The following is a 14,806-nucleotide window of genomic DNA, read 5'->3' as shown; positions in this document are numbered from 1 at the left end:
CTCATTTCTTCCCTCACTTCTTCCCCTCTCTCTCTCCCTAATCCATCCTACCCTCTCCAATCTTTGTATTGACCTTTAGAATCTAGATTTGATCCGTAGATCTTCGAGAGCTAGGTAGCCTCCCTCCCCTCCTCGTTTTTACGTGATGATTTGGTTTATGTGATGCATAGTTTGATGAGAGTTTTTTTTTTATTTTGGAATGAAATGTACACTATGGATTGCAAATTCTTGGATGAAAGCCCTTTATGACCTGTTAATTTTATGACCTAGGTATGAGTACTTAGTTGTGCATTATTCATGAATGCCACTGTTCAATTATAATTCTAAGTATTTTTCCTTAATTGCAATGTAGTTAAGCATTGGTACTCAATGATAAAAAGGATTTGATTTGTTAGTAGCCTCTGTTTTTTTAGGATGGATGACATGTGGCGTATAGAGAAGTGGTGAACGAAAGGCCATCCCAAAGGTTTATACCCAAATGCATCTTGCAAGGATGCACATGTCCATCCTGCCGGTGCCTAAGTGTGAGTGTGACTGTGATAAGCCGGACCACGTGTTTGAATCAATAACTTGGTAGTTGATGTCTTTTTCATTTGAAATTATTTATGATCATAGAATTTTGTTTGAACTCATATTTTGAATTTTTTTTTGAATTGTACCAATGACCTCAGATGGAAAAATGACCAGAAGCAAAGTTGACAACTTTGTATTTGAAATTCTAACATTTCAAAATTCTAATTTTTTGAATAACCTCGGATGTAAAATCTACCAAAACCAAACTTATTGATCTCGATGAGAACTACAACTTTATAGTTGATGACTTTTTCATTTGAAATCATTTGAGGTACCAAAAGTATGGCTCAAGTTCTCACAATTTGAAATTCAAATTTGTCAAATGATCTTGGATGGCAAAAAGACCAAAACCAAATTTATAGATATCGATTAGAACGACAAATTTATAGTTGATGACTTTTCATTTGAAGTCATTTATGGTTCTAAATATTTATTTTAAAATCCTAAAAAGTGAATACTAGGGGAATGGATATGCCATATAGACACAAGTGGCTTTGGGATGGAGTGGTAAGAGAAGCTACGCGCGATGACACAAGTCCTAGGTTCGAATTATTTTTGCAAGATCATGTGACTAGTTGGTGGGGGCATCTTGGGATTAAAACAAGACTTTTTTGCTATTTTTGGCCCATTTTTGGATTTTTGGAAAACATCAACACCACCGGTTCATGTTACCAACCAACGGTGATAACCTATTATCACCGCCGGTTTCCAACCGGTAGTGATGACTATGTCATTACTGTCAACACTTCACTACCTAGGGCTAAAACTGATAGTGATAGGGGGTATACAACCAGCTGTGATGACGTATATGTAGTAATGTAAGTGCGAGCTTGCGGGCTTGCTACTAGCAAAAGGATCGCCATCAATCTTGGACTTGCCTCAACGGGGATTAAGTGGTTAGGAAACCACTTGACCTTAGGATTAAATTCACCGTGTCAACCTATCTTCTTGTTGGTTTGTAATTCCCTAACACTAGCTTGTTTTACTTGTGCTAGTATTGTAGTTGTTGCCCTTGTGTAGCTAGTTAGCTTCAGTAGTTGACTAGTTGCTTTTAGCTTATGTAGCTAAGTAGTTATTACTCTCTAGTTGTGCTTATATAGCCTAGCAGTTGAGTAGTGCTAGTATAGCTTGGTTTTGTGCTTGTTGCTTACTAGTGTGCGTAGGAGCTCGCGGTTGCTTACTTGACTAGTTATATAGATTTGTGTGACCTTGCTAACTAGAATTGTGTAGGACAACTCGCTCTAGCTCGGCACCTTAGACATAACTCCTAGATATTTAGTAAAGGTGCTTGTGATAGATAAACGGGTGGCTAGATTGACCAATTTAATTCTACATTTATTTTCATTAGTCGTAGTAATTAGAATATAGAAAAGATTATTCAGCCTCTTTGGCCGGCTCCTTGATTCTATCAAGGTTTCCTTGAGTACAAGCTCGATGACCTCTCCACACGTAAGAGGGTCTCGCAAGACTACAAGCTCATAATGTACAAGTAGTGGTGCGCGTAACCTTGAGCTCCAACCTCACCTGGACGTTTACGATCATGTACGATCGTAAATTTCCAGCCAGAATAGTATTTATTTCTCACACAAATTAGCCAGCAATACTTTTCCACGAACCAGCAACGAACCAGCCCAGCCTGCCGAACAGGCTGATAGCCATTTTGGCTGACCTGCAGCTTTCTGTAGAGCACAGGAAGGTCCAGTGCGCTCATCGGAGTTTTTCCGGTGAGACCACGTCGGCTGGCCTATGGCGATTCTTGTCGACCGTTGAAGTCTTCCTCTATTTCTATGAGCTTTCCGGTGACTTCACATCACCTACAGAATCCCTGGGCAGAACCGCAATTTACAGTGCGTGCCATTAGTAATCAGTAATCACCGGATAAATCTGGTGCTCTGGTGCTCCAAAATCTTCTCTGCAGGACCTTTTCTACCCATGGCTAGGGCCCGATAATGAGCCAGCTCGGCTTGGCACGGCTAGGCTCATTCTGGCTTGTTAAGATAACAAGGCAGCTCGGCTCGGCTTGTTTACGAGCTTGAGCTGGCTCGTTAAGCTTATGAGCCGGGTATAAAAAGTACGTAAAATATAATATTTGCATCTATCTAAAGCTTGATAATGATAATAATATAAATGTAACACATCCAACAACCTTAAATGGAACAAAAAGTTAATGTGGTAACATATATCCAAGTATAATAATATACTATAGTATTACACCATACATCATGGTATACTCCATACCATACATAATGCGTCCATAAGTATACATACATCCATTAAAAACAAAACGATAAAGTCATAATAATCCTAAGTTTATAGGGTCTAGACCCGTCATCAACTAATTATAAAGTATAAGACATAAAGTAATATAAAAACTAATATAAATTCTACTGATTTTCTCTGAAAGTGTGGCTCGTTTGACTCATGAGCAGCTTGCGAAATGGCTCGTTATAGATAACGAGCTAAATTCTTAGCTTGGCTCGGCTCAACTGAGTCGAGTCGCGCCGAGCCATCCATGAGCTAAGTGAGCTGACGAGCTTCAAAGTTTTACGTCCAGTCTTACCCATGCCTAAGCTCCTGCGGTTGGCGTCACACACCACCAAAGTTATTCGGTGAGTTCTGGACGGCTGGCAACAGGGTCTGCAGGAACCTAAACTCCGGTGTTGTGCTAGGGGAACCGCTAAAGAATTCTGGTGGTCTCTGTGCAGCAGTGCAGCACTGCTGAGGAGTTAATAACTTTGATCTTCATGTTGCCCGACTCCAATCCATCTTTCCATCTAATAGGCTAAACCTTGCATACTCGCAAACAACATTAATCCATTTGTATCATGTTATCAATCAACCACAAAAATCACTAATGGCCTTTGTTAGATGCTAGTTTCTTTACAGACAACATTTTCGATTGTTCACCTAGTATCCCTACGATGTTTTGTAGTATATCTTTTGTTGTTCACATAATATCTATGATATGTTGGTTTCCTTCTTTTACATTCCTATGTTACATCAGTTTTTTATTTGCTTCTTCATTTTCCTTCCTTTATATTTTATTTTCCTTTTTTATTATTTTCATTTTCTTCTTTTTATTAAACAATTGTTGATTGATTTTTTCCTTATTTTTCTTTCCTTTATTTTATTTTCTCCATCTTTATTAACAAATTATTTTATTTTATTTTTTGTTTCATTTTAATTTTAATTTTTCCTTCTTGCTTCTACTTTTCTTTTTTTCTTCTGCATTTGTGTTGGTTACATCTTACACTAAAATATCTTTTGCTTAATTATACAAGTAATTTGTGCATTCGTGATGTGTCTTCTATATTACATATCAAACATTTGCCTTTGTTTAACTATAAAAAATAATTTGTGCATATGTGATGTGTCTTTTGCATTTGTGTGGGCTATATCACGTACCAAAATATTTGTCTTTGCTTAACTATAGAAATAATTGTGCATTTGTGATATGTCTTCTACATTTTTGCGGATTACATCGCATACCAAAACATTTGTCTTTGCTTAACTATAGAAATAATTTGTATATTTGATACGCTATTTTATTTATGTATATTGCATACTTTTGTTGTTCTTTTTTTTGGATACTATAATACCAAACCCATGAACCTATAATTTATTCTTCTAGATCTAGAATATTTTTCTCGTGAACCAGAATATTCTCCTTGTGATGGTGGCACATTATTTTCTAAACCTAGAATATCGTCTCTCCTCAATGAAAAGAAAGGTTCGATCTTCATGAGATAAATGTTTGTTAACAAAATTTTATCTAAATATATCCATGTGGGTCGTGTTTTGAATAATTTATGCCAAAAAAATATAATGTTGTAATTAGAATTTAATTTGGATGGTCGGTTTAGCAGCTACAACTTTTTTAATTTGTAGAAAGTTATGACATCAGCACATTCAAACTTTCCCATGCAAACTCAAAGGCGTCTGGAGAAAAAAGAATTTTGTGACACCCCCAAATTACTTAGTCTCTTGATTTAATATTAGGTCTCAAGTATGAAGAGAAAAAATAGTAGTATTACTACGAATTTGATATGTTGCCACTTTGCTATGTTGAACTATTGTTATCTTTTTATGTTAAACAATTTCAATTTATGCTCAAATTCTTGAATATATAAAATCATGTTCAATTAGGTGCTATATATTTCCTATATATGTTCTGCAATTTCAACTATGCGACATTAGACATGCCAAATATTTGTTTTTTGGTTGTGACTTTTTTAGTACCCTTATACATTTCAAATACCTAGCCCAAAATCCTGGACTCTGACTCCATCTTAGTATTTATTCCAAAGTGCGATTCTACCAAGAATCATTCCTTGTGTCCCGCAGCTTTTGGTTTGATCATGTATCGTGCAATTCTATCGCATCCTGATAAACTTGTTTACAAACAACAGGGAGCACCTAGGAGTGGATCTGCCACTGGGTGCCCCTCCAACCCCCGCCGCACCATTGGATCTTCATCTCAGCATCAGGTGAAGATGGTCGCCAATGTTCGACTGGGAGGATTAGTCAAGACAACACTTGCCAGTCAAGTGTGCTAGACACTCAAGGATAAATTTGATTGTCATGCGTTTGTAACAGTGTCACGAAATCCTGACATGATAAGATAAAATTCCTTCAATGCCATCGGAATTTATACACATTCCTTATTTACCATTGAAAATTATAGCTTCTCTACTATTGGTTTTAAAATTACCATCCCTTATATGCCATCGCTGTTATTTTTGGCTGCAAACTAACAACTGCAGCAATAACAACACTGTTCAAACAGGTCCACCTCTTTTGGTCAAGCCTATGCGTCCTGCCGACCTCGGTTCTTGCGTGCGCGGCGCGGCTGCCCGGTGCGCAAACATAATATCGACCTGGTTCCTGGAACTCACAGACCACACTGGTGTGTGTTCGGCCACCACATTGAGAAGGAAGGCATCGTCGACTTCCTACTGCTTTGATAAAAAAAACTTCCTTCTGCAGCGTCCACACAGCATGTCGTACCAGGTCACGACGTGCGCTATCCCTCCCTAGTGATAAGCGAGGACGCTCGACCCGACGCGCACACCACCATGCTGTCGGGTGGCGGCACATGACGAGTGTAGGAGCATCTGCACCACCAACCGTTGATTACCACGTCCCATTAACCACGTCCAAGTCCAACCGAGGGGGGTCACGCGGGTGCGTTGGACGCGCTGCCGTTCAATCAAGGTGATGTGCTGACTGAGGTTCAGAAGAAACGAAAATTTTGGAGAGATAAAGATGACATTGAAACTGACGATTTGAATGACTTTAGCTGTTTGGAGACAAAAATAACGACAATGGCATATAAGGGATCTTTACATATGAAATCTGTCTTCAAAAGCTGGCCAGCCAGCGTGCCACGCCACGGATTTTTCGTGGCCGTTCGATTAGACGCGCGGACGGCTCAGATCGGGTTAGCCGCGGTCATTTTTCGAAAAACCTCTTCGATTTTTCGGAAATCAACCCGCGCTCTAGAGGCCCTCTCAGTATATTTTGCAAAAAAACACCTCAGATTATTTCGAAATCAACCCGCAGTCCAGATCGGATGGGCGCCGGGTTTTTTTTTTGCAAAAAGACCTTCTCTTTATTGAAAATCAACCCACGCTCCAGAGACCCTCTCAACAATTTTTACAAAAACCTCCTCAGATTTTTCTGATTATCTCTTTTTTTTTAAAAAAATAAAACTTTAAAATTGCATAGTAAATCACAGAAAAATTATAAATTAGAAAATCAAGTTCACGTGAAATCCTAACTAGTAGAACTATGTAGTGCATCCATAATATCACATGTTTTAGTAAGAATTTTTTCACATAAACTTTTACCTATGCTTTTTTAGGGGTACAAATACATAAAAATCATAAACTACACCTAGATTCTTATTGCTACTGGCCTAATCGAAAGGGAAGACGCGGCAAAGCCGCGCCCGCATTTCTAGTAGTAAAACTAAAACCAATGGCAATAAGGGGAAGTTATAATTTCCAGTGGGAAATAAAGGATGTGTATAGATTCTGATGGCATTGAAGGATTTTTCTCTAATTGTTTTGAGGGTTGTTGATGGTGATGAGAAGCCCGCAATGCCAGAGATCACAACTCTAATGAATCATGCAAAACAGAGGATAAAGCTCAGCTTCAATATGTACCAACGAAGCAGTGTCTGCTCAAGCATATCATGGGTATTATTGAGCGGCGTTGGGTGAACCAAATAGATCATCCATAGTATGGGTCTGCACTATATTTGAAACCAGGAAAAAAATTTTCCTCTTGTAATAGTTAAAATGATGATGCTACTATTGGGTAGCTAGGAGGTTGTTTTCTTGAAGGGCTTTGAAGAATGGTACAAGATGTAGATACACAAATAAAGATCAATAGGCAAGCCATTGAGTATGAAGAGCAACATGGAGATGCCTTCTCAAACAAAATGGCAAATGAAAGCTATGACATAATGAGTCCTCATAAGTGTTGTTAATCTCACATTACAAATTTTACCAACTTAATTGCATTCCAAACTCCTAATATGCGATGTACTTTTCATTCAGTTGATTGGTGGCGTTCTTATGGTGGCTAAGCCATTCAACTACAAAGACTTACTAAGCATATAATTAATTGTTGTGCTTCATCATCTAGTTGTGAGAGAAACTAGAGTGAGTTCAATTTTGTGAGTATTCATGTGATTAGTAGTTTCTATTTAGAATTTGTAGCATATACTAATTTAACATACTAATACATTCTTTTGCTTTGCTTTCCATCTAATTTTTGTTTGTATATGCATACAAAGAGAAGGAATAGACAGCTGCACAAGAGATTGAATGATATTGTCTTTGTTTCATATAATCGATAGATTGAAGCAAGGTTTCAGCTTATGCGTGAGGAGGCAGACAAGAAATATGACCCTTTGTTCATTAAGGAGTTTGATTGAGACAATGAATGGGCTAATTCATTGCATGGGCTCTGATTCTATCAATGAGCTCACATGGTCATAATCTTCCTAGGAGAGTTGCTCAACATTATAGTCATTCAAGAAAATCTAGCATGGTGCTTCAAGGGAATGTGTTAGATGGAGAAGATCAACGTTGTTCGAGCAATGAAGAGGAGGATGAAGACCCACATGGTCACATGATGATGTAGAAGTGATTGAATGTGAAGAAGATGGCAATGTTCCTGCTGCTGAAGACGACAAGGCTACCGATCCTGATGAGTTTGATGATGGATTTTGAGTGCTGAAGTAGAGATAGCACTCAACCCCTTTTTGTGGTGTCTTGCACCCTTGCTGTACCTCTTCTTTTGTTCTCCTATACTCATATTGTATGGCTTTGGTGTTGTTCACTAGTGATTAATATACTTTAGAGTTCAGTACTTTTTTATTAAAAAAGAGTTCAGTAATTCAGCCTTTAAGTTTGTGTACTATTAGAGACAGACTATGATGTCATATTATCATGCTCATGCATGCACTAATGCTTGCTATTTTGTTATCTTGCCTATTGTGTATTGTTTCCTATTTAATTATCAACAATTGGTAACATGTTCATTTACTTTTCTTCTTATCATAGACTGCTGAATTTTGGAATTGTCATGTCATAGTTTCCTTCAAGGGGAATGGATGTTACATGGGAGAAGAGCTTTTGTAAAGGGAAGAAAGGAACCTGTGCTCAAGAATTAGGAACAAACTATGTATGTATGTGCTGATTTATAGAGGAGGTGGGAGGAGGCAATCTTCCTCCCTACACCCTTTGGTTTATAAATTATATGGAGGTCCTTGGATCTCTTGGGCCTTGGGTTTTTTTACGTGGAAGGGGGTAGGCACAGCCACCCTTACCCCCAATAGTACCCACATGCAACTTTGCAATGCTTGGGGAAATGCATGGAAATACAAGTTTGTGAAATGATTATAGTTAAGATTTTACGGTTGAGTTAAATAAGTATGGATGTGTCAATCATGTTTTGCTTGCTACAATTCTCAATAGAATAAGATCCTTACAAAAAATTATTTTTCTTGGTTCTCATGTTCATGATACACCATACATAGCATATTGTTTTCTTTCTTTTTAGCTTGGTTTCTGATCTTAATGTTTAGATGGAAAACATATAAAACAATACAGTTTGGACCCAAATGTTGGTGGTACATTGAGTTAGGTTTTATAATGGAAAAAATAGGTTACTTAGATGTAGAAATTAGTGTTATTTTGGGTTTTCATTCACAATGGCATAGTCGATCATTTAGAAACATAAATTAATGGTGCTCTAGGTTATTCTTTTCATAATAGGATAGCAGTAATCTAGTAAAGCATGTCAATATTTAGGTTTTATAATGGAAAAAATAGGTTACTTAGATGTAGAAATTAGTGTTATTTTGGGTTTTCATTCACAATGGCATAGTCGATCATTTAGAAACATAAATTAATGGTGCTCTAGGTTATTCTTTTCATAATAGGATAGCAGTAATCTAGTAAAGCATGTCAATGTTGTTTGGATCAATTTTTCTATAGGGTAGTCTGTATGCAAATTTGATCCATGGGATATTGTCATAAACTATGTTTAGAATCTAACAAAATGAAAGTTTGTACAACAATAATAATACATTGATGCAGAAATATATAGTTGGGATTTTTTATGTATTTGTACCTAATTTGAATAAATCCTAGTGTCGGTGATATGGACCCAAGGTACCACACTGTCCATACAGGAGCCCACTACAACTAGGGTGGGTCGAAGATGGCGAATATGAGTCCCAACCAAACTAGGGCACATCATCAAACATGGTGGACAAGTAACTAGGCGTATGGAGCTTAGAAATCGTTTAGAATAAGGAATAGCAGATTCTGTACCTAGATTAACCTGTAACAAGCTAGGAACCCTCTATGTAAACCGATCAGGATCTGAATTGTAACCCTACCTCCTAAACTATATAAGGTGGGGTATGGAGTCCCCAATCGGTACCTTGACATATCAGGCTACATTGCATAGCAACCCTAGGCAACTAGTCATCATCACCCCTATAAACATCGAGCATATGAGATAGAGAGATCTATTCTCAAGTAGAGGTAGGGTGCCCCAGTACCTAAACCGGTATACATTTATGTTCCGTGTGCCACCCTTCTATTTCCCTGTGCGTGATACGCTGATCCGTATTATTGGAGCCGATTCCTTCAACACCTAGGTTTTTAACTAACTTTGCCCCATAAATTTAAGATAAGATCTGGCAAAACCATGTGTTCCGAATTATATATTTTACTTTAACATGATATTCTTACTTATAAACTTCAAGACTAATTTTGCAGATACTTCATCATGGTGGATGATTTATGGGATTCAAAAGTATGGGAAACCATTAATTGTGCTCTTATAAAAATAGTTGTGGTAGTATAATCATCACAACCACACGCATAAATGAAGCATTTGTTGCTTTTCACATTGGAGTCACATATATGAGTTTTTTCCTCTTAATTCCAAAAACTTGAGAAGGTTGTCCCAAAAATAGTATTTAGTTCAGAAAAGGGATCCCATCACAACTCACTAAAGTTTCTTATGACATCTTGAAGAAATGTGATGGTTTTCCTTTGGTAATTATAGCAATAGCTGGTTTGTTGGTAAGGAAGCATTAGTTGTAGATGAATGGAACAAAGTTTAACGTTTGTTTGGTCATTCACTTGAAAGGCAATTAGATATCAATATAATGATACAAGTATTGTCATCGAGTTACTTTGACCTTCCACCCATCCTACGAAGTTGTATTTTGTCACTAAGTATGTCCCCACAAAGATACAAATATTGAAAGGATCGATTGATACCAATGTTTTAAACAGCAGGCTCTGATATTTAGGGGCAACCTTCTCCAAAAGCTATAAGAGCTATAACTATCTATAGAGTAAGCTATTCATTTAATAGTTTTATAAAAAACATGAAATATTTAATGAATTATGCATGGAAATATTAAACTAGACAAAAAATTATGAACACAACTACTCAAATACATGTAGAATATCTAGGAGAATATTTTTCATGTCCATTGTGTTGGAACTGATGGTTTTGAATAGGAGAGATAGAGGAGAGAGCTGGGTGGTGGACTAAGGACACACTAGGATTTTGAGCAAGTGGAAATGAGTGGGAAGTGAGGTCCCTTGCCCTCGTGCCCTTGGGAGCTTATATAGGCAATGACTAGTTACAAGTGACCCCTTAGTGGGGTTGGATTTCATATGACACTACTTTAGCTACTAGTTGGGCCTCTTTAAGGGGGAAATTTGGCTCACATACCTCATCAGCTCCCCCAACAGTAGCCCTTCAACTATTACGTTATGGCCGATAAAGCATGATCTAATACATGCTCATACTAGAAGAGGCACAAATAGAACTTGAACCCTATTTGCGAGGATAACCCTTCTCAACCTACGTGTGTGTGCCTCACCAAAAACTCTATCCCAGAATCCTATTGAAAAAATGGCATGGAGAAAAGAGCACATGCATGACTCTATCCTATACAAGTGCTAACTCAAGAAGCTACTAACTCCAAGTGCCTCGATATCGATCTCCCTAGTATCTTCATATTCAAGCTTCATCTTCTTTGGGTGCCTCTATGACATGGATTGTTAGCTTTGCTTGACTCATACTAGGTCTTTGCCTCTAGGACCTTCTCCTTGTGTAGATCTTCATCTTTGGGACCTTCTTGACATATAGATCTTTGCCTCCGAGACCTTCTCATTGCATAGATCTTCGTCTCTGGGACCTTCTCGGCATGAGATCTTCACCTTTGAGACCTTCTTGTTTGAGCCTCCACATGGAGGCACACCTTCTATTTACGAATGGGTGTAGTCATTGTCATCATAGTCAAAGGTTTTCATGAAGTCTCAAAATCTTCTCTCATGAGCACTAGGCAAAAGGCCACCCTCTTGAGTGTTAGGCCCTCTAGTATGCTCTCCTAGGTCTCAAGCCATTGTAGTGGTGAAAGATTATAGCAAAGCCCCTCCTGCTGAAGTGCTGGTAGAGACGAGTCATCATAGTTGCCAAAGATGTTGGCGAAGCCCCTCATGCTGAAGTGTTGTCAAGGAGAGTTGTTGTGGACGCCGAAGATGTTAGTGAAGGCCCTGATGATGAAGGTGTTGATAAATGCGATGTTGGAGTAGATACCAAAGATGTTACTGAAGCCCCTCGTGCCAAAGTTTTGGCGGAGGCAAGTTGTTGTAATTGCCGAAGATATCAACAAAGAAGAAATGTTGTCGGTGCAGATGTCAGAGGTTTTGAAGAATCCCCTCTACTTGTTGGCATTGAATGTTAGTCATTGCAGTCATCGAATATGATATTGAGGTCCCTTTTGTCATAGTGTTGGTGAGGGTGAGTCGTTGTAGTTATTGATGTGTTGGTGAAGCCCCTCATGCTAAAGTGTTGTGCGTTGCGCCAGGGCATACAATATATCGTCTGATACTCATGCCAATAGTAAATATGTCAATGTGTCACAATGGGAAGCCCTTGTGTTGCACTAGGGCATACAATTTATTGTCCAGTACTCGTGCAAGTAGAAAACGTGTCAATGTGTTGGGACATATTATTTCATGGTCATCTAAAGGTAGCCAACTGCTGGCAGTAGTTAACAACCATTATAAACCATCAATATAAATCATGAATATGATCATCAACATAGGTTTAGGGATTTAAATCTTACAAATTTCATAAGTTTTGGTAAATCTATGTATTCAATAGGGTTTATTCAGAAATCTATCAAGGTGGACCTAAATGTCAGAATTAATCGCAATTATCCACAACGAAAACAACTCTAGAAGGTCCTAGAAGACTCTAGGAGGCAAACCACTAAAGCAGAGGGCAAGAGGCAGCCACCCCCACCTACAGGCTAGCCGAACCCCTAAGCCCACATGTCACCCCCTCCTTCGAATGTTGGTTCTCCACCACCTTAGGGTTTGCATCTACGTCGTTCTTTTAGGTTAGTTTGATCCAAGGGCTTAGAATTGATGCTCCATCCTGTATATACCAGCCCCTACCCCATATTCTTTTAGGTCATTTGAGAAGGCAGAAACCCTAATCATCCTTAGAGCTCTACCATATTCTAGGGCATAGCTAGCTAGGTTAGATTTAGAGGTAGGCAAGCTTCGCTTGGATTCCTGATCTTATCAAGGGCGTGGCTTGGTATAGCCCCATGTATCCTCACTTGTATCTTTCATATTTCATGTGTTTGCTACAATTGATATGCCATTATTCTTAATATTATTCATGTTCCTAGTTATTATGTTCATCGTCTACTTTGATTATATGCTTAGTAAAGCTAGATTATCATTATATTCAAGCATAAGTTTGTATGGAGCTCGCTCTAATGTACATGGGGTGAGTGGTCGATATTGTGTAAGCATGGTGCTTATATGTTGTTTACCTATAGATGCACTCTATATTCTGAGTCATGTGGTGGATTGCAGATGTGACACTCCCCTTGAGTCCTTTGTAGTCCACTCTCCGAATATAGGACATGTAGGATCTAGTTACAAAGGAAGACATGCTTTGTTCTCGGCCTTCCTTAGTAATACCCCTTATGTGTAGATATGAAGGTCATCTTAGCCATGACTACTAAGTGTAATTGCACTAATCAACATATGCTTTGACTTGTAATTAAGAATGACTTAGGAATTATCCCTCTAATTTCTACTTAGCAATGCTAATGCCATAGAAAGGAGTACACTGAGCGATCATCTATCATTTATCATTACTTATCATATTTATCTCTTGACTTACCCCTATTATGAGTAGAAGTTTGGTTATGGTTACTTCATCATATGTATAAATTATGAATATATTCCAACTGCCAGTCCTTCCCTGTGATAAAAATATAAATAACGATAACTAGAATACTCCTGGGTGAAATGCTATAATGGTAAATTATCTGTGCACTTGCAGATCCCCGCATACATATATATTCTTCCTAGTCACAATAAAATACTTAAGTATTTCTTAGTGTAATTCTAGAAGTGACCCTAAAGAATGTCAACAAGCATTTCTGGTATCATAGCTAGGGATGACAACTTAGCAAAAGCGATGTTAAGAAATTTCAACAACATTAGGTGGATACATAAACAAGTGACAAGTTAATAAATACCAACAAGTATTTCTAACGCCGTTACCGGGGAAGGTAGCTAGGCAAAAAGGAATATTGATAAACTTTTACTTATTGATGTGATCGAGGGAACCATTGACCTCTGCTCAAATAGGCTTACCTTGTTTTGTCTACTTTTGTGTCTTATACAGGGTAATGTATGACCGGTTTTGACCTTCCTACAAACTACATTGAAGATCTAGAAGCATTAATCAGGAGGACTAGAGCTAAACTCAAGAAAGTTCTAGATTTAGAATCAGAAGACAACCAGACCAGGCAAAACCTAACACCAATTTTTGATGCCATGGCCAATAAGACTCTCCATGAATTCTCTACTTCAACTATGGCCAATATCCGAACTAGACCGGCGATCAACATTGGAGACAATGCTTTTGAGCTCAAGCCAGCTCTCATCAACATGGTGCAAGCTAGCCAGTTTTGTGGAAAGACACATGAAGATGCTAGTGCTCATCTCCAACACTTACTGGAGATCTACAACACTTTCACCATCAAGGGAGTTACCAGTGATGTCATTTTACTTTGCCTCTTCCCATTCTCACTCTTGGGGAAGGCAAAGCAATGGTTCCACACCAACAAAGATAGACATACTACATGGGAAAACTGCTCCACTACCTTCCTAGCAAAGTTCTTTCCCACTGGCATGACCAATGCTCTGTGTGGGAGAATTTTGAGCTTTCAATAGCAACATGATGAATCTATCCCTGAGGCATGGGAATGCTTCCAAGACTACTTATCAGAATGCCCTCAACATGGGATGGAGGATTGACTACTTATACAAACTTTCTACCATGGGTTGACAAACATCACCTAAGAGAATATGGATGCCGCTACTAAAGGTGCATTCTTGTCACTCACTATTGCACAAGCAATGCTCTCGTGGAGAAGATGGTCTCCAACCAAGGTTGAAATGAAGAATGTCTTTAAACTCACAAGAGAGGTGGAGGTATGTATCAACTAAAGGAGGTAGACATGCTGTCGGCCAAGATGGACCTACTGATGAAGAGGCTCAAAGAATGAGCCAATGCGAAGCAAGAAGGCATGCACATTCATGATTCCCACATGACGTGTGAAGAATGTGGAAACATTGGGCATTCAGGGAAC

At 38.4% G+C, this 14,806-nt stretch overlaps 1 non-coding gene across 1 annotated transcript; it reads right to left on the bottom strand.

The window, feature by feature from the left end:
- Positions 1-14,352: 14,352 nt before the first annotated feature.
- On the bottom strand, positions 14,353-14,461 carry LOC136540987 (small nucleolar RNA R71). The gene has a single exon (XR_010780103.1). It is a non-coding gene; the product is annotated as a small nucleolar RNA R71 (small nucleolar RNA).
- Positions 14,462-14,806: the final 345 nt, after the last annotated feature.

This window comes from Miscanthus floridulus, chromosome 2 (assembly GCF_019320115.1).
Source record: "Miscanthus floridulus cultivar M001 chromosome 2, ASM1932011v1, whole genome shotgun sequence".
NCBI lineage: Eukaryota > Viridiplantae > Streptophyta > Magnoliopsida > Poales > Poaceae > Miscanthus > Miscanthus floridulus.
Note: the sequence above shows the minus strand (reverse complement) of the source record. Positions and strands in the feature narration are given on the sequence as shown.